Genomic DNA, 23793 nt, shown 5'->3' with positions numbered 1-23793 from the left:
TTTAAAATCTTTTTTGTTTTTTATGAGATATCACCTCTTTCATATCATTATATTGTAAAAAACGGTGGTCCCTTTCAGCGACGTCGCTTCAGAACCATTGTCGATAGGTTCTTTTTGTGCATCTCCAAACTCCATATCTATGTCTCCCATATTCTGAAAAACAATAATATAAAATAATGCACCTTTTGCGTTAACATGTATAGCACCTCTTCTCGTGGTGTTTTGGTCTGGGCCGTCATCGTTACATCAGTGCATATGTCAGTTGATGTATTTGAAACATCATTCGAGTCCATCACTGTTTATCTCTACTGGACAAAGGTGAAACATATAAAATATAATGATATTTTATACTGCATTATATAAACATCTATAATATATAATAAAAACAAAAGTGAGACTAATACAGATATTTTCAATTGCATTTTTTCACCCCACAACCTTATCCGGACCTTTTTTAAGAAATCCTTATGCGAACCTCTCCCTGACTCTCTCCTCCTCACAGCCAGACCTGGCCAAATGGGTCAGCCCGCAACGACACGGTCCGGCCTGAGTTAAACGGGCTACCTCTCCCCACCCGATGCTCAGAAAAAAAACCTCTCCCCACCCACTCTCTCCCCCTCCAAACCACTCACTCTATCCCCCTCCTCCGCCCACCGCGCCGCCAACCACATGCGTCTCCCAACTACGCCGCCGCCGCCGCTATCGCCGCCCTCCTGCGCTGCTGCCTAGGCGTCGTGGTCTGCCACTCGCCGCCGCTGGACGGCTGGAGATTGTCGGCACCCAAGTGCCGCCCATGCTCTGGCGCTTGCACGCCGCCGGCCCTGCCCCATCCCACTCTCCGCCACCACCTTCCCCACCCCGAGCTCAGATTTACGACGCCCACTGCCTTCCAGTTCGAGCTCCGCCTCGACCTCATCCCTGCTGCCACTGTCTTCCCTGAACCAAGGAAGCCCTCATCTGATACGCTCTCATCCGCGACGTGCTTCTCCAATCATTGGTACGCGACGGTGGTTTGGTCCGGAAGGTGGCTCCTGCAATCCTGGCGTCGCCGTAGCGGTGGTTCCATTCCGGCGGCATTAGGGGAGCACACAGCGTCCACGTGCAGCAAGCAGAGCCGGCCAATGATTTAGCAGCGCCGGCCATGAGGAGACGCCTGCCGTGGTTGACGCGAAGACAACAGCCGTGGGCATGGAAGACGGTTTTGGATCTTGTGAGCCGCCGCCGCTGCCGTACAGAAAGTCAACGTCGGCCTTCTACTGCTCCATGTCCAACAAGTCGCCCATGAGGCGTCAGTGTGGCATTGCTAGCTCCAGCTTCCCCCTGCAATCATCTCTGCCGCCGGCACTTGCACGCAATCATGCTGGTGAGGCTCTTCATGTTTACTTTCTTCTGCTTGTAACATGGCCTATACTCACAAATATTTTGCATCATCTGAACAAATGATGGTAAATTGATTCATATGTAATGTGACATCCTGATTACAAGTTCTCTTAGATTAGTTTTTCTGTTGGAATAATGTTCTATTGGAATAATTATTCTGTTGGAGCAGAACAATGACATCCCTGTGATTCAGTTTTTAGGGGATGGACAGATTGGGAGTATAAAACATTTGACTATTGTATTTTTTAATACTTATAAACAGGGAGTATATATCATCAAGGTAGTACATGGATATCCAACATAATCAGAGACCTTATGGTCGGATCGATCTTCATATATAGTAGAATGTTTTATTTGTTTGCGAGTTAGGTAATTGTTTTTTTCTAGCCATGATGTTTTCCATAGCACTAAATTAGTATTAGTTATTCCTACAAGTGTTAGTTGTTCATAAGCATATAATATAATCTGCTACTGTCAATACTTACCTCTGAAACTCTGGTATTCTACTCCTTTATTTCCCTGATACCTTGTCAGTCAGTATGTACTAAGTATATCCACACTACAGGTTTCTGTAGTTCAAGATCAAAGGCAAGAATCAGCCAAATATGATGATGAGAACAACGCTAATGATGGAGAACCTTTATCTATCGAAGCTGAGAAGTCTATTGGGAATACTAAATTTCAATGCGCATCCTAAGTTTCAGTTACCTGAAATCAAGGCCAGTTTCATTCGATGCCGAAGTAAACTACCACATGTAAGTTTATGGACACACATTAGTTTCCGGCTACGGATTTAATGGCTGCCGAACTTTATGCACATATATAGTAGAATTAGTATTAGTTATCTGAATTTTTTCTGACCTGCACTCTTCTTGCCTTTAGTTCTGTTCTTAATAGAATTATTACTTAATAATAGACGAATACTTGTTTGCCTTCATCATCTGCATTTCAAATGACTCATTATGCATCAGGCTAGCTAGGCGATATGAAATTTTACTTCTTGGCTATAGTCACCGAGCACTGCAATTTGAAATTATAGCCACGAATTTTGGAGTAGTCGAAAGGGCATTCTTAATCTGATACAGTCAACTAAGCACTCAATTTTCAAAACAAGAAGCGGTTGCTATCATATTATTTATGTTTACAATTAACAAACTACATCCTGACATTCCTTCTTATTTTTGTTTGCATCTAGACGTGATGACCATGAGAAAATCCATGCACTTCAATTGGACATGAGTTTTCTGCCACGTAATTAATGATGCACTTCATGTGATAGAACTGTAAGATCAGTACTTCTATCTACTCTATTCATCACATCTACACTTCTGTTTATTCATTCTATGAGCTCTCTATTTAAGAGAAACAACAGAGACTACTGTTTAAGAATAATAGTCTTTTCAATTAAATGCTGAAGTATGTGTTTCCTGCATGCACCCACAAGTTATTCAAGAAAAACTAATTAATGCCTTAAACTTAAAAGTATCTCATGGCCACAACAAACAGTTCACTCAAAATTAAAACAGGAACTACTTTATACCGGTCCGTGGCTCTGGCTAGACCATTTTAAGCAGCACGGAGGTACGCGTCTCCAGAATTGAAGGCATCAAATGCCTCTGGTGAGAAGCAAGCATCACGGAGTACGGCCCAGCGACGCCTATGATTCATGGCACTCTCCACTTCTGAATTTGTAACGGATAGTCTATCCGCATCCTCTGTAGGGGGAGTATCCAGCGTCCGCCCCATGTCAGCTTCCGCCCCTATGTCCGGTCCTGGAGCCCGACTGGTGGAAGCATGATTGGCAGCCTCACCGGACATATTCCGGCGAGCGTTTTTTCTACTAAAGAAACATGGACGTCATTACATTTTGAGAAAGATGACAACCATGGAGCAGGGTTTTTGTCATACCTCTGCACCGGCGTCTCCGTCCTGACCGCCTTCCTTTTTGGCCTGCCCGGCCTCGGTGCCTCTTGTTGGCGAGTTGCTACGGGTTAGGCACGGCGTCCCGAATGCCTTCCCTGTAAAACACCATATGTATATGGTAGGTGAAGTGTCTAAAAGGGGATCCTAGTTTTTGGAGTTGGGATTTTCGGTTTTTCTTACGTGCGACGCAGGAAGCAGTCTGGGATAGTCGGCCGTAATGGCCACCATGGCGTCATCACAGCTTAATTGATAGAACTGCCAGTCTATCAGCTCCACGAATATGTCCGGATCTTCTTCGAGTCCAGGACTGAGGGCCCGGTCAGGGTCCTCTGGTTGTGGAGATGGATTGTTGACCTCCGTTATGGCTTATCGCAGTTCCTGCCGCAAAATGGCAAGGTGAGTACCTACGACAAAGAATGCGAGAAGAATGGAAGTAAGGAAATATAACTCACCCAGCTTGGAGGGTTGTACATGGAGAAGGCTTGATGCAGATGAACTCCTGTTCCTCTCCCTTGAACAACTCGGACAGAATTTTTGCTAAAGCAGCAGCGTTGTCCGGACCCTTCTGCCCGCAATGGGTGGCATCATCTTCCCCGTTAAAACACCACAGGGGATGCCCTCGATATTGAAGTGGCTGCACTCCCCGCATTATGCATATTGACATAACCTCGATTATTGTCAATCCTGATTGAGCCAGCGCTTTAATCCGGTTCATCAGGTAAAGGACTTCTCTGTTGTCTTCCTCCTGGGCGCTCCTTGGGTGCCAACTTCGGTGTTTCTTTAGAGGAGCATTGTTGAACTCAGGAAGACCCCGCCGAACAGGGTCCGAAAGGGGGACGTCCTCCATATAAAACCATTCCGAAGGCCAGTCTTCGGACGTCTTCTTCGGAGTACCGGACAGGTATCCGGTTTTGGCGATGCGCCATATTTCGGCTCCGCCCACTTGATAAAGTGACCCCTTCTGTGTGCGGGGGACGAGGCAAAATAACCTTTTCCACAGTTCGAAATGAGCCTCACAGCCCAGGAATAACTCGCAGAGGGCAACATAGCCGGCGATGTGTAAAATGGAAGCAAGGGTGAAATTATGCAGTTGGAGGCCGTAAAACTCCAGGAGCCCACGGAGGAACGGATGAATTGGAAATCCGAGTCCCCTTAATAAGTAAGGAACAAGGAATACCCGCCCCCCCGTAGAGGGGCTGGGGAAGCTCTCCGCTTGCTCCCCGCCATTGTAGGTGGCGAGCCCGGCTCGGACGGGAACCATATACGCTGGAGGGAGAAATACCTTGGTCTGCAGTTTGACTAATCGACTGTGTGGGACAGAACACTTCTTCCAATCACCGGGCTTAGGGCTACGGGGGCGGGAGGAGGAGCTTTGGAGGTCGGCCATGCTAGAGTGGATCTTTCTGAAGCGCGCACCGATGGATTCTCGCTGGGGGAGGGTGGTATGGATTGTATCTAAGAATCCCCATCCCTTTAATAGACAATTTATTTATCTGGCTAGGGGGGCGATGTAAAAATGCCCTGGCTCCTCGTATTCATTCAACGCATGGAAGATAGCCGTTATTGGGCACGGAAGCCAAGAAGTCCAACATTTATGGTGCCGGACACTACTTGACAAACGTTCGAAATTTGGAGAAGAACCCGCCTTGCAATGCCGAAGACAATACTGCATGTCAGACTTGATGACATTGAAGCCTGGTTGGGGGGCTACTGAGGGAGTCCTGGATTAGGGGGTCTCCGGATAGCCGGACTGTTGGACTATGAAGACACAAGATTGAAGACTTCGTCCCGTGTCCGGATGGGACTCTACTTGGCGTGGAAGGCAAGCTAGGCAATACGGATATGCTTATCTCCTCCTTTGTAACCGACCTTGTGTAACCCTAGCCTCCTCCGGTGTCTATATAAACCGGAGGGTTTTAGTCCGTAGGACAACATACAATCATACCATAGGCTAGGTTTTAGGGTTTAGCCTCTCTGATCTCGTGGTAGATCAACTCTTGTACTACTCATATTATCAAGAATAATCAAGCAGGACATAGGGTTTTACCTCCATCAAGAGGGCCCGAACCTGGGTAAAACATCGTGTCCCCTGCCTCCTGTTACCATCCACCCTAGACGCACAGTTCGGGACCCCCTACCCGAGATCCGCCGGTTTTGACATCGACAGCGGGGTACCTCTCCAGCGAGCCTCCGGCAAGGCGAGGCTCGGGCGGCGGGCTTGCGGGGCGACTGCGGCGCGGCGCGCCGAGGTGCGGCGGTGGCGGCACGGCGCGGGAGGCGGCGGAGCGGCTCGGGAGGTGGGCTGCGACAGCGGCGGGGGGGGGGGGGGCTCGGGTATTTAAAGAGAAGGATGGGAGGGTGGCTTGGAGGAGGGGCAAGGCGGCGGGGGAGGCAGAGTCCGGCTCGGACTCCGGTCCGAGTCGGCGGCGGCAGCGGCGCGCGACCTCCAGGTGGGAGACGGCGGAGCAGGGAACATGGGCTGGCTCGGCTAGGCCTTGGCCCAGTCGGGCGCTGGAAGTTTAAAAAAAAATATTCGGCCGAAATTAATAGAAAAATCCTAGAAAATAAAATAAAAATCTAAAAATGCGAAAACAAATTTTCATCGTCTAAATAAAATATTTAGAACGAGATGAACATTTTCTTGGCCCTAAAATGCAACTTTGAGAAACATGCAATTTTTCTAATGCAAATAAAATAGCAATAAACTCCGAAAAAAACAAATATTTGGTTTTAATCATTTTCCTCCAATATTTCCTTTATTTGGAGAAGTCAGGTTATCTCCTCTCATATATTTTAATATGAAATATTTTCGGAGAGAAAAATAATTAAAACCAAATTCCTCGTTTCATTATTTGATAAAAATCAAATATGAAAACCGGGAAATCCCCAATTCTCTCTGAGGGTCCTTGAGTTGCTTAGGATTTTGAGGATCGCGAAACGAAACTACAATAAAATATGATATGCGAGAATGATCTATGTATAACATTCCAAATTGAAAATTTGGGATGTTACAGTGTCCTTTCCGCACTGCTTCTTATTTTCCTATTTTCTTTAATATTCCAAAATGGAGAAAAAATGCTATTAGAACTGTTTTGGAGTCGGTTTACTTACCGTACCACATACCTATTCCTTTTCGGAGTCTGAAACATTCTGGAAAGTGTCCCTTATGTGCTCCTCCAGGGTTATGGTTTCAATAACATTAGTTTCAACTTTTATAGGATTACCTGAGATATAATGTTTGATTCTTTGACCGTTCACCACCCTCGGATTTGTGCCTTCAAAGTTGTTGATTTTTATGGCACCGGAACGATAGACCTCCTCGATAACGTAAGGACCTTACCATTTAGAGAGGAGTTTTCCTGCAAAAAAATTCTTAAACGAGAGTTTTATAATAATCGCCTACATTGAACTCACGCTTTTGTATCCTTTTTCATGCCATCTTTTAACTTTTTCTTTAAACAGTTTGGCATTCTCATAGGCGTGGGTTATCCATTCATCAAGTTAGCTAATGTTAAAAAGCCTCTTCTCACCAGTAAGTTTGAAATCATAATTGAGCTCTTTAATGGCCCAATATGCCTTATGTTCTAGTTCAAGAGGTAAGTGACATGCTTTTCCATAAACCATCTTATACGGAGACATACCCATAGGATTCTTATATGCAGTTCTATAGGCCCATAATGCATCATCAAGTTTCTTGGACCAATTCTTCCTAGATCTATTAACAGTCTTTTGCAAAATTAATTTAAGCTCTCTATTACTCAATTCTACTTGACCACTAGACTGTGGATGATATGGAGATGCAACTCTATGACTAACATCATACTTAGCAAGTTTTTACGAAAAGGACCATGAATAAAATGTGAACCATCAGTCATTAAGTATCTAGGAACTCCAAACCTCAGAAAAATAACTTCTTTAAGCATCTTAATAGAGGTGTTATGATCAACACTACTAGTTGGAATAGTTTCTACCCACTTAGTAACGTAATCAACAACAACTAAAGTATGTGTATACCCATTAGAGGAAGGAAACGGTCCCATATAATCAAAGCCCCAAACATCAAATGGTTCAATAACAAGTGAATAGTTCATAGGCATTTCTTGACGTCTACTAATATTACCAATTCTTTGACATTCATCACAAGACAAAACAAACTTACGGGCATCCTTGAAGAGAGTAGGCCAATAAAAACTGGATTCCAATACCTTAAATGCAGTTCTATCTCCAGCATGGTGTCCTCCATAAGCCTCGGAGTGACACTTGCGTAGGATCTGTTCCTGTTCATGCTCAGGTACACAACGTCTAATAACACCATCTACTCCTTCTTTATAAAGATGTGGGTCATCCCAGAAGTAATGTCTTAAATCATGGAAGAACTTTTTCTTTTGCTGGTATGTGAAACTAGGTGGTATAAACTTAGCAACAATATAATTAGCATAATCAGCATACCATGGAGCAGTACGAGAAGCATTTATCACAGCTAATTGTTCATCAGGAAAGCTATCATCAATAGGTAGTGGGTCATCAAGAACATTCTCTAACCTAGACAAGTTATCTGCAACGGGGTTCTCAACTCCCTTTCTATCAATAATATGAAAATCAAATTCTTGTAGCAAGAGAACCCATCTAATAAGTCTAGGTTTAGCATCTTTCTTTTCCATAAGATATTTAATAGCAGCATGATCAGTGTGAACAGTTACTTTAGAACCAAGATATAAGGTCTGAACTTATCACAAGAAAACACAACTGCTAAAAATTCTTTTTTAGTAGTAGCATAATTTCTTTGAGCACTGTCTAGAGTTTTACTAGCATATTGGTTAGCATTTAATTTATTATCAACTCTTTGTCCTAGAACAGCCCCTACAACATAATCACTAGGATCACACATAATTTCAAAGGTAAATTCCAATCAGGTGGCTGAACAAATGGGCGCACAAATTAAAGCTTTCTTAAGTATTTCAAATGCTTCTACACAATCATCATCAAAGACAAAAGGAACATCTTTTTGTAAGAGATTAGTCAGAGGCTTGGAAATTTTAGAAAAGTCCTTAATGAACCTCCTATAAAAACCGGCATGACCAAGGAACCTTCTTATACCTTTAATATCCTTAGGACACGACATCTTTTCAATAGCATCAACTTTAGCTTTATCAACTTCAATACCTCTTTCAGAAATTTTATGCCCCAAGACAATACCTTCATTAACCATAAAGTGGCACTTCTCCTAATTCAAGACAAGATTAGTTTCTTCACATCTCTGCAAAACTCGATCAAGGTTGCTTAAGCAATCATCAAAAGAAGTTCCGTAAATGGAGAAATCATCCATGAAAACCTCAACAATCTTTTCACAGAAGTCAAAGAATATAGCAGTCATACATTTTTGAAAAGTAGCAGGTGCATTGCATAAACAAAAGGCATACGTCTATAAGCAAAGGTACCGAAAAGGGCAAGTAAAAGTTGTCTTTTCTTGATCCTCTTTTGACACGGGTATTTGAGAGAAACCAGAATAACCATCTAGAAAGCAAAAATGTGTATGTTTGGATAATCTTTCTAGCGATCAATAAAAGGTAAATGGTAATGATCCTTTTTTGTATCTTTATTTAATTTGCGTAAATCAATTACCATTCTATAACCTGTAACAATTCTTTGTGGGATCAATTCATCTTTATCATTAGGAACAATAGTAATACCTCCCTTCTTAGGGACACAATGGACATGACTTACCCATGGACTATCAACAACGAGATAAATTATACCCGCCTCCAGAAGCTTTAGTATTTCTTTTCTTACCACTTCTTTCATCTTAGGATTTAACCGTCATTGGTGATCAACAACCGGTTTCGCGTCTTTCTCTAATTTTATTTTGTGCTAGCAGAGAGTGGGAGTAATGCCCTTAAGATCATCAAGAGTATATCAAATAGCAGCACGGTGCTTCTTTAGAGTTTTCAATAATTTCTTTTCTTCATGCTCTGAAAGGTTAGCACTAATAATAACAGGATATATCTCTTTCTCATCAAGATAAGCATATTTAAGAGTATCAGGTAAAGGTTTAAGCTCAAACACGGGATCACCCTTAGTTGGAGGAGGATCCCCTAGGATTTCAACAGGCAAGTTGTGTTTCAAAATAGGTCCATGTTTAAAGAATACTTCATCTATTTCCCTTCTTTCATTCATAAACATATCATTTTCATGGTCTAGCAAATATTATTCTAAAGGATCACTAGGAGGCATGGCAATAGAAGAAAGACCAATAATTTCATCTTTACTAGGCAATTCTTTATCATGGGGTTGTCTACGAAATTTAGCAAAATTAAACTCATGAGACATATCCCCTAAACCAACAGAAACAATATCCTTATTGCAGTCTATCTTAGCATTAACAGTATTCAAGAAGGGTCTACCAAATATGATGGGACAAAAGTCATCTTGTGGGGAACCAAGAACAAGAAAACCAGCAGGATATTTAACCTTCCCACACAAGACTTCAACATCTCTAACAATCCCAACTGGTGAAATAGTGTCTCTATTGGCAAGTTTAATAGTAACATCAATTTCCTCTATCTCAGCAGGTGCAATATCATGCATAATTTCTTTATATAAGGAATGAGGTATTGCACTTGCACTAGCACCCATATCACATAAGCCATGATAGCAATGATCTCCTATTTTAACAGAAATAACAGGCATGCCTATAATAGGTCTATGTTTATTTTTAGTATCGGGTCTAGCAATTCTAGCAGCTTCATAACAGAAGTAAATAACATGCCCATCAATATTATCGGCCAAGAGATCTTTAACCATAGAAACACTAGGTTCAACTTTATTTTCTCAAAGGGAGTAGGTGTTCTAGTATTACTCTTACGAACTACAGTTGAAGCTTTAGCATGATCCTTTATTCTAACATGAAAATGTGGTTTCTCAATATAAGCAGTAAGAACAATAGGATCTTTATAATTGATAGTCTTTTCTTCAACTTTAATAGGTGCAACTACTTTTACTTCAATGGGAGGATTATATTTAAACCACTTCTCCTTAGGGAGATCAACATGAGTAGCAAAGGATTCACAGAAAGAAGCTACTATCTCAGAGTCAAGTCCATATTTAGTGCTAAATTCACGGAAAGCATCAGTATCCATAAAAGATTTAACATAATCAAACTTAGGTGTTATACCTGACTCCTTACCTTCGTCGAGATCCCAATCTTCAGAGTTGCGTTTAATTCTTTCCAACAAATCCCATTTGAATTCAATAGTCTTCATCATAAAAGAGCCAGTACAAGAAGTATCGAGCATGGAGCGATTATCGAGAGAAAGCCGAGCATAAAAATTTTGTATAATAATTTATCTTGAGAGCTCATGATTGGGGCATGAATATAACATTGAATTAAGCCTCCCCCAAGCTTGAGCGATGCTTTCTCCTTCGTGAGGCCAAAAATTATATATATAATTACGATCACGATGAACAAGATGCATAGGATAAAACTTCTGATGAAATTCCAATTTCAATTGGTTGTAGTTCCATGATCCCATATAATCGCATACCCTAAACCATTTCAATGCCTTTCCCTTCTAATATAAAGGGAAGACCTTATTCTTGATAACATCCTCGGGCATACCTACAAGCTTAAATAATCCACAAACTCCATCCACATAGAATAGGTGCAAATCGGGATGCAATGTTCCATCTCCTGTAAAAGTATTAGCTAGCAGTTTCTCTATCATACCCGAAGGAATTTCAAAGTAAAAAATTTCAGTAGGTTCAGTAGTTTGAGGAGCAACTCTTTGCTCTACTAGTCGGGGTGAAGATACCCCAAACAAGCCCCTCAAAGGATTATGTTCCATAGTAACAAGTGACAGTAAATTTCAGCACACTATATAAATTTTTCCTTACCAAATTCCACCTACCAAAGGCGCTTCACTCCCCAGCAACGGTGCCAGAAAAGAGTCTTGAGGACCCACAAGTATAGGGGATCTATCGTAGTCCTTTTGATAAGTAAGATTGTCGAACCCAACGAGGAGCAGAAGGAAATGATAAGCAGTTTTCAGCAAGGTATTCTCTGCAAGCACTGAAATTATCGGTGACAGATAGTTTTGTGATAAGGTAATTTGTAACGGGTAACAAATAGTAAAAGTAAATAAGGTGCAGCAAGATGGCCCAGTCCTTTTTGTAGCAAAGGAGAAGCCTGGACAAACTCTTATATAAAGGAAAGCGCTCCCGAGGACACATGGGAATTGTCGTCAAGCTAGTTTTCATCACGTTCATATGATTCGCGTTCGGTACATTGATAATTTGATATGTGGGTGGACCGGTGCTTGGGTACTGTCCTTCCTTGGACAAGCATCCCACTTATGATTAACCCCTATTGCAAGCATTCGCAACTACAACAGAAGTACTAAGGTAAACCTAACCATAGCATGAAACATATGGATCCAAATCAGCCCCTTACGAAGCAACACATAAACTAGGGTTTAAGCTTCTGTCACTCTAGCAACCCATCATCTACTTATTACTTCCCAATGCCTTCCTCTAGGCCCAAGCAATGGTGAAGTGTCATGTAGTCGACGTTCACATGACACCACTAGAGGAAAGACAACATACATCTCATCAAATATCGAACGAATAACAAATTCACATGACTACTTATAGCAAGACTTCTCCCATGTCCTCAGGAATAAACGTAACTACTCACAAATCATATTCATGTTCATAATTAGAGGGGTATTAATAGGCATAATGGATCTGAACATATTATCTTCCACCAAGTAAACCAACTAGCATCAACTACAAGGAGTAATCAACACTACTAGCAACCCACACGTACCAATCTGAGGCTTTGGGACAAAGATTGGATACAAGAGATGAACTAGGGTTTGAGATGAGATGGTGTTGGTGAAGATGTTGATGGAGATTGACCCCCTCCCGATGAGAGGATCGTTGGTGATGATGACGGTGATGATTTCCCCCTCCCGGAGGGAAGTTTCCCCGGCAGAACAGCTCCACCGGAGCCCTAGATTGGTTTCGCCAAGGTTCCACCTCGTGGCGGCGGAGTTTCTTCCTGAAAGATTGCTTATTATTTTTTCCTTGATGAAAGACTCCATATAGCCAAAGATGGGCATTACAGGGATGCCAGGGGGCCCATGAGGCAGGGGGCGCGCCCAGGGGGTATGGCGCACCCCCACCCTCGTGGATGGTTGGTGGCCCCCCTCTGGTACTTCTTGCACCCAATATTTTTTATATATTCTGAAACATGCTCCCGTGAAGTTTCAGGACTTTTGGAGATGTGCAGAATAGGTCTCTAATATTTGCTCCTTTTCCAGCCCAGAATGCCAGCTGCCGGCATTCCCCCTCTTCATGTAACCCTTGTAAAATAAGAGAAAATAGGCATAAGTATTGTGACATAATGTGTAATAACAGCCCATAATGCAATAAATATCAATATAAAAGCATGATGCAAAATGGACGTATCAGGGCGAAAGCGTCTCCTACGACGCGAATGCTCGCGAGGATTGGCCCCTGAACTCAGCCGGAGCCCTCCTCGCGCTTCACTGCGGCGCGGCGATGGGACGACCCGCCACCATCCTCGAAGTGAGACCAATGATGTGGCGGCTAGTCGTAGAGGAGGAGCTGCCGTCGCCGAATGAGCTGCGGCCATCGCCGGGGGCAAGGCCGCCCTTGTCCTCGTCACGGACTTCGCCAAGGCCTAGTACTTCGTCGCTCTCGCCGTCTTCAGGGCAGCACCTGGCGCGGTGACCATCTTCCCCGAACACCCTCACGAAGAGGCCCGTGGCCCCATCGTATTTGAAGTGGAGGGTGCACTGCATGCCCAGGCCGTGCGCCCGGGCAAACGTCTGCCAGCCGCGGGCTAGTGCTACGTTGCCCACGGTGGAGACCTCTACCGCGACCCACGAAGCCTTGCTGCAGCAGCCGTCGGCCTGTAACCAGAGGCCGCCGGGACCTGAGGCCGGCAGCTCGACGGCGAAGGAGTGCGGAAGCTGAAGCCAGGTGCCGGCTGAGTTCTCTGACCACACGAGGAACTCCGACATCACCTCCACCGAGTGGAAGCATGGTCGGGGAGGTCGGGCGACCATGGCGTGCCTCCCTTCATGGACAGGATTACCGCATTTTGGGCGGCTCCCGCCGCGCGAGGGGATGCCGCGGCGGCCGCCAGGAACAGCGCCAGACCCCAAGGAAGTCTGCCCACGCCCCCGAGCAGCCACGGCAGGAGTCATGGCGTGCTTGCGGGGGCGGCCACGACCCCGCTTGGGTGGCGGAGAGTCGGGCCCCTCCTGGAGCGCCTTCCCCTTCTCCGCAGTCGTGAATCTCTTTGTCGGCGCCATGTGTGTTGTTGCAAGATGGCAAAGCAAAGAGGAAGAAGAGGAAGCAAGTGGGATGGAGGAAGAGATGAGCAACAGGGGCTCCGCCCCTTCCTAATTTATAGCCGGAGGGAGGCCAACCGTCAGCCTCCACGATCTAAGGTAATGATGATTTTTTTCTGCATGCTGCAGTTTCTTGTCAAGTTGGGCAGTTGCCGAGGCAGCATGGGGAAGCGAAGACATCCACGACCTGTAAATCGCCACGTGCCAATCAAGGCCGCAGGCTACTGGGGCCCGTGGCGCTCCGCACTTGACCTTTGGATTCCCCTTGAAGCCAAGTCCAGGCGCGCCTTGGGCCCGGGGGCTACTTTCAGCATCCTGGGAACGGGGGTACCCAGACTTGCCTGCCTGCGGCCCATGGCGTGGCTCCACCAACGGCCTGGTACAGCCCATCATCATCAACAACCACTCAAGACCCTCACGAGGGGCCAAGCCTCATGAGGCGGACGACGCCAAGACCTCCTGGGGGCAGCCTCCCTAGGCTGGCTCCCGAGGAGTGGAGATATCTATGCAAGGTGCACCTCAGGAGATTCACGTGACATGAGCCATGACGACCAAGGCTAGGCGGGCACTAGCGGGTGCAGAGTGCCAGTTTCCTCTTTGGTTCTAAAGGGGCAAGCGCATGCGAGGAGTCCGAAGGCATCAGGCAAAGGTTTCCATATCGATGCAACAAGACCAAGACCAGCAGGACGGCAGGACGGAGGTCACAGCTGAGCCCACGGCGGCGTCACCACCAGAGCCTTTGGCAGGCGAAGACCACCTTTTGTCAGGATAACTTATACTAGTTGTCTCCCTTCGAAATTGGCTATTGTGGGATCCCTTCCTGCCTAAACATTTGGGAAGAGGACCAGGGCCTCTATAAATAGGGCTAGCCACCACCGTAGTAAAAGATTGGCTCATCTTGGATTGGATCCACTCCACCAAGGCCATCTCACCAGCTCATCAAGCCAAAATAACACCTCTCCTCAGGAGGTTGTTCGTCCCTTGTATTAGTTCATCCTCAGCCCGCGAGGCAATGCACCACACCACACTGGAGTAGGGTATTGCACCACAATGGTGGCCCGGACCAGTATAAACTCTCGTGTCTATTGTTCCTTGGGTTCGGCGAGCTAGGCCTAGAGATCGTTGCGAGAGTGAGCGAGGAAGAGAGAGATCTTCGTGCGCACCGCAGTGTTTGAACCTCAAGGGTTTGCCGGAACCCACAATCCGACAGAAGTGTTAGGTTAACGCAGTTGATGTAGTCGAACGTCTTCACGATCCAACCGATCTAGTACCGAATGTACGGCACCTCCGAGTTTAGCAAACGTTCAGCTCGATGATGTCCCTCAACTCTTGATCCAACAGAGGGTCGAGGGAGTGTTTTGTTAGCACGACGGCGTGGTGACGGTGATGGTGATGTGATCCGTGCAGGGATTCTCCTAAGCACTATGATGCTATGACCAGAGGAGTAAACTGTGGAGGGGGGCACCGCACACGGCTAAGAGAACAATTGATGTGCTATGGGGTGCCCTCTTGCCCCTGTATAAAAAGGAGGGGAGGAGGAGGCCAGCCACCAAGGGGGCGCGCCAAGGGAGGGGGTCCTACTAGGACTCCACTCCTAGTAGGATTCGCCCCCCCCTTTTCCTTTCTCATCGAAGGGGAAAAGGAAGGAGAGGGAGAGGGAGAGGGAAAGGGGGCCACACATGGTTCGCAAGCATCAAGTGATTCCAAAATCCCATCACCATGGAGTTTCTTCATGCGCTTTACACCAATATGACCTAAATGGCACTGCCACAAATAAGTTGCACTATCATTATTTACTTTGCATCTTCTGGCTTCAATATTATGAATATGTGTATCACTACGATCGAGATTCAACAAAAATAGACCACTCATTAAGGGTGCATGACCATAAAAGATATTACTCATATAAATAGAACAACCATTATTCTCTAATTTAAATGAATAACCGTCTCACATCAAACAAGATCTTGATATAATGTTCATGCTCAACACTGGCACCAAATAACAATTATTCAGGTCTAAAACTAATCCCGAAGGTAGATGTAGAGGTAGCGTGCCGACGGTGATCACATCGACCTTGGAACCATTTCCGACGCGCATCATCACCTCATCCTTAGCCAATCTTCTTTTAATTTGTAGCTCATGTTCTGAGTTGCAAATATGAGCAACAGAACCAGTATCAAATACCCAGGCGCTACTACGAGCATTAGTAAGGCACACATCAATAACATGTATATCAAATATACCTTTCACTTTGCCATCCTTCTTATCCGCCAAATACTTGGGGCAGTTCCGCTTCCAGTGACCAGTCCCTTTGCAGTAGAAGCACTCAGTTTCAGGCTTAGGTCCAGACTTGGGCTTCTTCCCGGGAGTAGAAACTTGCTTGCTATTCTTCTTGAAGTTCCCCTTCTTCCCTTTACCCCTTTTCTTGAAACTAGTGGTCTTGTTAACAATCAACACTTGATGCTCCTTCTTGATTTCTACCTCCGCAGCCTTGAGCATTGTGAAGAGCTCGGGAATTGACTTTTCCATCCCTTGCATATTATAGTTCATCATGAAGCCTTTATAGCTTGGTGGCAGTGATTGAAGAACTCTGTCAATGACACTATCATCAGGAAGATTAACTTCCAGCTGAGTCAAGTGGTTATGGTACCCAGACATTCTGAGTATGTGTTCACTGACAGAATTGCTCTCCTCCATCTTACAGCTATAGAACTTGTTGGAGACTTCATATCTCTCTATCGGGAATTTCTTGAAAGATTAACTTCAACTCTTGGAACATCTCATATGCTCCATGACGTTCAAAACGTCTTTGAAGTCCTGATTCTAAGCCGTAAAGCATGGCACACTGAACTATCAAGTGGTCATCATCTTTAGTCTGCCAGACATTCATAATGTCCGGAGTTGCTCCTGTAGCGGGTCTTGCACCTAGCGGTGCTTCCAGGACGTAATTCTTTTGTGCAGCAATGAGGATAATCCTCAAGTTACGGACCCAGTCCGTGTAGTTGCTACCATCATCTTTCAACTTAGCTTTCTCTAGGAATGCATTAAAATTCAAGGGAATGGTAGCACGGGCCATTGATCTACAACAACATAGATATGCAAAAACTATTAGGACTAAGTTCATGATAACTTTAAGTTCAATTAATCATATTACTTAACAACTCCCACTTAGATAGACATCCCTCTAGTCATCTAAATGATCATGTGATCCATATCAACTAAACCATGTCCGATCATCACGTGAGATGGAGTAGTTTCCAATGGTGAACATCTCTATGTTGATCATATCTATTATATGATTCACGTTCGACCTTTCGATCTCAGTGTTCCGAGGCCATATCTGCATATGCTAGGCTCGTCAAGTTTAACCCGAGTATTCTGCACTTGCAAAACTGTCTTGCACCCGTTGTATGTGAATGTAGAGCTTATCACACCCGATCATCATGTGGTGTCTCGACACGGCGAACTGTCGCAACGGTGCATACTCAGGGAGAACACTTATACCTTGAAATTCAGTGAGGGATCATCTTATAATGCTACCGCCGTACTAAGCAAAATAAGATGCATAAAAGATAAAAATCACATGCAATCAAAATATGTGACATGATATGGCCGTCATCATCTTGTGCCTTTGATCTCCATCTCCAAAGCACCATGATGATCTCCATCGTCACCGGCTTGACACCTTGATCTCCATTGTAGCGTCATTGTCCTCTCACAAACTATTGCTTCTACAACTATCGCTACCGTATAGTGATAAAGTAAAGCAATTACATGGCGATTGCATTTCATACAATAAAGCGACAACCATAAGGCTCCTGCCAGTTGCCGATAACTTTTACAAAACATGATCATCTCATACAATAACTTATATCACATCATGTCTTGACCATATAACATCACAACATGCCCTGCAAAAACAAGTTAGACGTCCTCTACTTTGTTGTTGCAAGTATTATGTGGCTACTACGGGCTTCTAGCCAGAACCATTCTTACCTACGCATCAAAACCACAATGATTTTTCATCAAGTGCGTTGTTTTAACCTTCAACAAGGACCGACCATAGTCAAATTCGATCCAACTAAAGTTGGAGAAACAGACACCCGCCAGCCACTTTTATGCAAAACAAGTTGCATGTGTGTCGGTGGAACCGGTCTCATGAACATGGTCATGTAAGGTTGGTCCCGGCCACTTCATCCAACAATAACAACAAATCAAAATAAGACATTGGTGGTAAGCAATATGACTATTATCGCCCACAACTCTTTGTGTTCAACTCGTACATATCATCTACGCATAGACCTGGCTCGGATGCCATTGTTGGGGAACGTAGCATGCAATTTCAAAAAATTTCCTATCACGCAAGATCTATCTAGGAGATGCATAACAACGAGAGGCGGAGAGTGTGTCCATGTACCCTCGTAGACCGAAAGCGGAAGCATTAGGTTAACGCGGTTGATGTAGTCGAACATCTTCACGATCCAACCAATCTAGTACCGAACGTACGACACCTCCGAGTTCAGCACACGTTCAACTCGATGATGTCACTCGAACTCTTGATCCAGCAGAGGGTCGAGGGAGAGTTTCGTCAGAATGACTGCATGGTGACAGTGATCATGATGTGATCCGCGTAGGACTTCACCTAAGCACTACGACGCTATGACTGGAGGAGTAAACTGTGGAGGGGGGCACCACACACGGCTAAGAGAACAATTGATGTGCTATGGGGTGATCCCTTGCCCCCGTATATAAAGGAGGGGAGGAGGAGGCCTGCCACCAAGGGGCCAAGGGGGGGAGTCCTACTAGGACTCCACTCCTAGTAGGATTTGCCCCCCCTTTTCCTTTCTCATCGGAGGGGAAAAGGAAGGAGAGGGAGAGGGAAAGGGGGCCACGCCCCCTCCTCCTTGTCCTATTCAGACTCCCTTGGAGGGGCGCGCGCGCCACCCCTCGCGGGCTTCCCTCTCTCTCCCCTAAGGCCCATGTAGGCCCAATATTCCTCGGGGGGTTCTCGTAACCCCTGGGTACTCCGAAATATACCCGAACATTTCCGAAACCATTCCGGTGTTTGAATATCATTGTGCAATATATCAATCTTTACCTCTCGATCATTTCGAGACTCCTCGTCATGTCCGTGACCTCATCCGGGACTCCAAACAAACTTTGGTCACCAAAACACATAACTCGTAATACAAATCGTCATTGAAGGTTAAGCGTGCGGACCCTACGTGTTCGAGAACTATGTAGACATGACCGAGACACATCTCCGATCAATAACCAATAGCGGAACCTGGATGCTCATATTGGTTCCTACATATTCTATGAAGATCTTAATCAGTCAAACCGCAATAACAACATACGTTATTCCCTTTGTCATCGGTATGTTACTTACCCGAGATTCAATCGTTGGTATCCTCATACCTAGTTCAATATCGTTATCGGCAAGTCTCTTTACTCATTCCGTAATGCATCATCCTGCAACTAACTCATTAGTCACATTGCTTGCAAGGCTTATAGTGATGTGCATTACCGAGAGGGCCCAGAGATACCTCTCCGATACTCGGAGTGACACATCCTAATCTTGATCTATGCCAACCCAAAAAACACCTTCGGAGACACCTATAGAGCATCTTTATAATCACCCAGTTACGTTGTGACGTTTGATAGCACACAAGGTGTCCCTCCGGTATTCGGGAGTTGCATAATATCATAGTCAAAAGAATATGTATAAGTCATGAAGAAAGCAATAGCAATAAAACTTAACGATCATTATGCTAAGCTAACAGATGGGTCTTGTCCATCACATCATTCTCCTAATGATGTGATCCCGTTCATCAAATGACACCACATGTCTATGGTTAGGAAACTTAACCATCTTTGATTAATGAGCTAGTCAAGTAGAGGCATACTAGGGACACTTTGTTTTGTCTATGTATTCACTCATGTATCAAGTTTCTGATTAATACAATTCTAGCATGAATAATAAACATTTATCATGATATAAGGAAATATAAATAACAATTTTATTATTGCCTCTAGGGCATATTTCCTTTAGGACAGGATCAACAAGGGCTTCTCTAGCGGCTGCAGCGAGCGGAGCTCGTCGGAGATGAAGAAGACGGCGAGAACAAGCGGCTCCAGGGGTGCTAGGGGGTTAGGCTAGCTTCAGTGGTTCACCAGGGAGTCATTGGAGAAGTGGGTCGAGCTCGAGGAGCAATGGAGAGGGAGGGGGCAGAGAAAGCGGATCGCTGGCGAGCTCGGGTCGGGGATGGCGGCCAGAGGCCTTCCCGGCCGGGCCGTGGCTACCTACGGTCTCATGGTGGTTGAGCGGGTGGAGAGGTGAGGAGAAATGAGCCGGGGAGGGGTCTATTTATAGGCGAGGCCCAGGCGGGGCTCGAGAGCTCACCGGAGCCTTTAGAAGCAGCGCACGGCAATGAGGGGCGTCAGTGAGAGGGGAAGAAGTCGCCAGGGCTCATGCGGCCACTGTGTGAGCTCGGGGACGAGCATAGGACGCACGGGAGGGGACTTAGTCGAGCATGGGGGCACTGTGCCCCTCTAGCGTGGCGCGCGCGTGATCGCTACGACGATTCCGGCATTGACGAGCAGCAGCGAGGGTGCTGGGGTGATGCAGCGAGGCTGGTGGCGTAGTGCGGTAGGCTGGGCGCGGTGCTGAGACGAGCACGAGCTCAACAGAGGCTCGGGCGCAGCTCAGAGCACGTCGATGACGTGCTGGAGCCCGTGTCCTCACGCGGTCACCACGCGCACTGTGCCATCGTGATGTCCAGGTGATGCCAAACCTTGTCTAGGCTATCGACCATGCTTTGTTTAGCCTAGGAAAGGGGTGAACCAACTACTAGGATGAGTGAGTTGATCATAGTACTTACTGAAATGTCACATCCCAAATTTTCAATTTGGAATGTTATACATTAGACCATCATTGCATATCATAATTTTTTTGCTTTTGGTTTTGATCCTAGAAATTCCACTCAACTCAAGGACCCACCGAGAGAGTTGGGGATTTTGTTATTTTCATACTTGAGTTTTCTCAAATTTTGCGAATAGGATCATTTGATTTTAATTATTTTATCATCAATTATTTCTATTACAAAAATATGAGGGAGGGAATAAAATGACTTTCCCAAAATAAAGAAATATTGAGGATTTAATAATAAAATCAAATAAGATTTTATTTCAGAGTTTTTTGGTATTTTATTTGAATTTAGGAAAAATGTGCGTTTTTCAAAATTGCATTTAGGCCCCAAATAAATGTTCAGCTTGTGCGGCTTGATTTTAGAAGCCCGGGAAAGTTTATTTCAGGATTTTTGGAGTCCGTTTAGTATTTCTTTTATTTGTTTTTCTGCATGGAATAATTTAAAAAAAAAACGCCAACCGAATTTGGGCCGTACCCGAGCGGGACTCCGCCCGGGGGCAGCCTTTACAAGCCGCCCGAAACCCTAATCAGCCGCCGCCGCCCGCCGCCGTCGCCGCCGGAGCCGTCGCCGCCGGACCCGCCGCCCGAGGTCAACCTCGTTTTCGCCGCCCGTTTTTTTTAAAAAGGAGAAAAAGAAAAAAAATCGCGGTTTTTTTTCGGTTTTTTAAATAGATCGGTATTTTTCCGATTTATTTAAATAGCAAGCTTTCGTCCGTTCGTTCGTTCTAGCAAACGTTCGTCGTTTTTCTTTTTCTCAAATTTATCCGCGATTTTTCTGATCGTGATTCCTGATCCGATTTTCGTTTTAGTATAACTTTTCGCTCGTTTATCGGATTCAGGCGATTCAAGCGCTTGGAGTTTCGTCTCGAAACCCTCTATCCGTTTAACCAACTTAAACAAGTTTTTGCCACTGTAAAAATTTCCCTAGATCCAGAATAGTAAACGAAGCCTGTTTCTTTTGCCGTTTGACTTTCATTGCTTCATTTGATTTGATTCTTTTTGCAAACCGGAGTTCTTAAGTTGAAGCTTCTGCTTAGATCTCTTATTTGAGTTTTACCTGTGCATTAGATGAATACTTATTGTATTCTTGTTTGTTTGTCTGCGATAGAATACCCGGAGTGCGCCGCCTGTTACTTTGAATCTCAAGGTTTCGTGGATCATCAGCAAGGCAAGTAACACTTGGATCATACCTTCTACTACCCAGTTTTATTGCATTTGATCAATCCTCAAACATTGCATGATTAGGATCTAATTCAATTGTGGGATGGGAAGTAGTTGAGGTAGTACCTATTACCTGTTGTATTATCAAACCTTTGGGAGTTACTTCTACGTTTGCCTATTATGCCATGCTATGCTAGTAGTTGTGGATTGGGTGAGTGATATCCATGACAGATGTGAGTTTGTTAATTAATGGTTTATCTAAGGTGGCAACTTAAACACACATCTGGGTGGATTGAGGTACCTGGGTATTTCAGGATCGCCTGTTTTTCTTTATGGACCGCCACCCAGACCCAAAGGGATCATGAGATTTTTCATACTAGAAACTTCCATGTGCAACCACAAGCTATTATGGGCTCTAGCATAGTTGATTAAGTCGTGCGAACTCTTATAGGGTAGACTAGCAGATGTAGGGGAAAGTAGGTGTAACGGTCTATCCATCGTAAGGTGCTAGCGCTTCTGAAAGACTATGTCTCGGTCATCCGTTTCTCAAACACCACGTAGTGCGAGAAACCAAACGGAGGCGATCGAGTCTTGTGGGGAAAAGTGCACAAACCTCTGCAGAGTGTATAAACTAATCATGGTTAGCCGTGTCCCCGGTTATGGACAGCTTGAGTATCCAGTACTTGGATTATCATGTGAATCTCAACATGTTACTCTCTAAGATTTAATGTTGTTGGGTTTTGTTTAATGATGATGCTTAATTGGGATTGAGAATGTTGTCAACCATTCTCAATGTTTAACAACTACCATGATAGTCAAATAAAATTTATTCCTTTGTAGTAGGGAAAAATTGGCTTTTCGCAAAACAGTAACCATAGAGCTTTCCACCAGCCAAATATGCATATAGTATAGCTGTTTCATTCCATTACTCTCTATGTGTTACTTTGCTAGCATATTCCATGTGCTGACCCATTTCGGGCTGCAACGTTAATGTTGCAGACTTTTCAGACGACGATTAAGGAGTTTTAGGTCATGGTTCTATACACAGTGATGCCGTTGGAGTTGATGGACTCACTTATCTTCCAAGCCTTCCGCTGTTGTAGTTATTAGATGGCCTTAAGCCATATTTATTGTAATAAGTTCTCTATTGAGACACTCGATGTAATAAGTGTGTGATTGCTACTCTGTTATAAATCCTCCGAGTACTGTGTGGTGTCAGCATTACTGATCCAGGGATGACACCTGAGCACAGAGATCAGACTATTTGAGGTCTGGTTGCTACAGAGATGGTATCAGAGCACACGTTGACTGTAGGACATGACCACTAAGCTAAAACCTAGATCACTATTCGCTCTCTTCTCTTTATGACCTCTTATCTTTTCTACTCTTTAGGATGGCGGATGCAAGGAACAAGTTCACGCAACCGTATGACGATACACCCTTTGGACGTCACTTGAAGGAAGTCACTAGATACCTGAACATAGGAGTACCAAGCTTCACCGGAACCTACAACGCCACTTTACCTGAAGAAGAGCGCTGGATGATTCAAGCTCAAATTCCAGGAAGGACGTTCATGCCAGTCACTGAGTCCATAGAGTTTCTTTTGATGCACCAACTTGGAGTCTAGGAAAGAGCATGGCAGCTCATATCGCCATGGGACGCATTGGAGAAGTCTACCACAATGATCTCAAGGATACTATCTACCAGATTTGTGGGCGCCGAGATGAACATTGGGAGATGATCAGCACCAGAAAGGATAGATCAATTGCAGCTTTTATCCAGGAGTTAAACCAGCACATTCGACGACAGGAGAACCAGATGTGCGCCGACATGATAGACCTGAAGAAGGCAAGGACAAGAATCAAGGAACTGGAGGAAGAACTTAAGGCTACACGTGAAGATTATGAAGAGGAAATTGAAGTATTGGTGGAGAAGAATGACGATCTGATCAAGAAGATCGGAGTATTTATGGGAGGCCCTACACCAGTAGATGAAGACGAAGAACCCAAAGAGATTCGCCCG

At 44.8% G+C, this 23793-nt stretch overlaps 1 long non-coding RNA gene across 3 annotated transcripts; it reads left to right on the top strand.

Annotated features, from left to right (window-relative positions):
• The first annotated feature begins 578 nt into the window (after positions 1-578).
• On the top strand, positions 579-21755 carry LOC123103053 (uncharacterized). 3 transcript variants are annotated; one of them, XR_006449602.1, is made up of 4 exons: positions 579-1363; positions 1946-2135; positions 2576-2663; positions 21719-21755. It is a non-coding gene; the product is annotated as an uncharacterized lncRNA (long non-coding RNA). The 3 variants fall into 3 exon arrangements; XR_006449601.1 differs by lacking the exon at positions 21719-21755 and adding an exon at positions 6766-6940; XR_006449600.1 differs by lacking the exon at positions 21719-21755 and having other exon boundaries at positions 581-1363; positions 2576-3247.
• Positions 21756-23793: the final 2038 nt, after the last annotated feature.

Source organism: Triticum aestivum, chromosome 5A (genome assembly GCF_018294505.1).
Source record: "Triticum aestivum cultivar Chinese Spring chromosome 5A, IWGSC CS RefSeq v2.1, whole genome shotgun sequence".
Taxonomy (NCBI): Eukaryota; Viridiplantae; Streptophyta; class Magnoliopsida; order Poales; family Poaceae; genus Triticum; species Triticum aestivum.
This window is presented reverse-complemented; position numbering and strand designations above follow the sequence as displayed.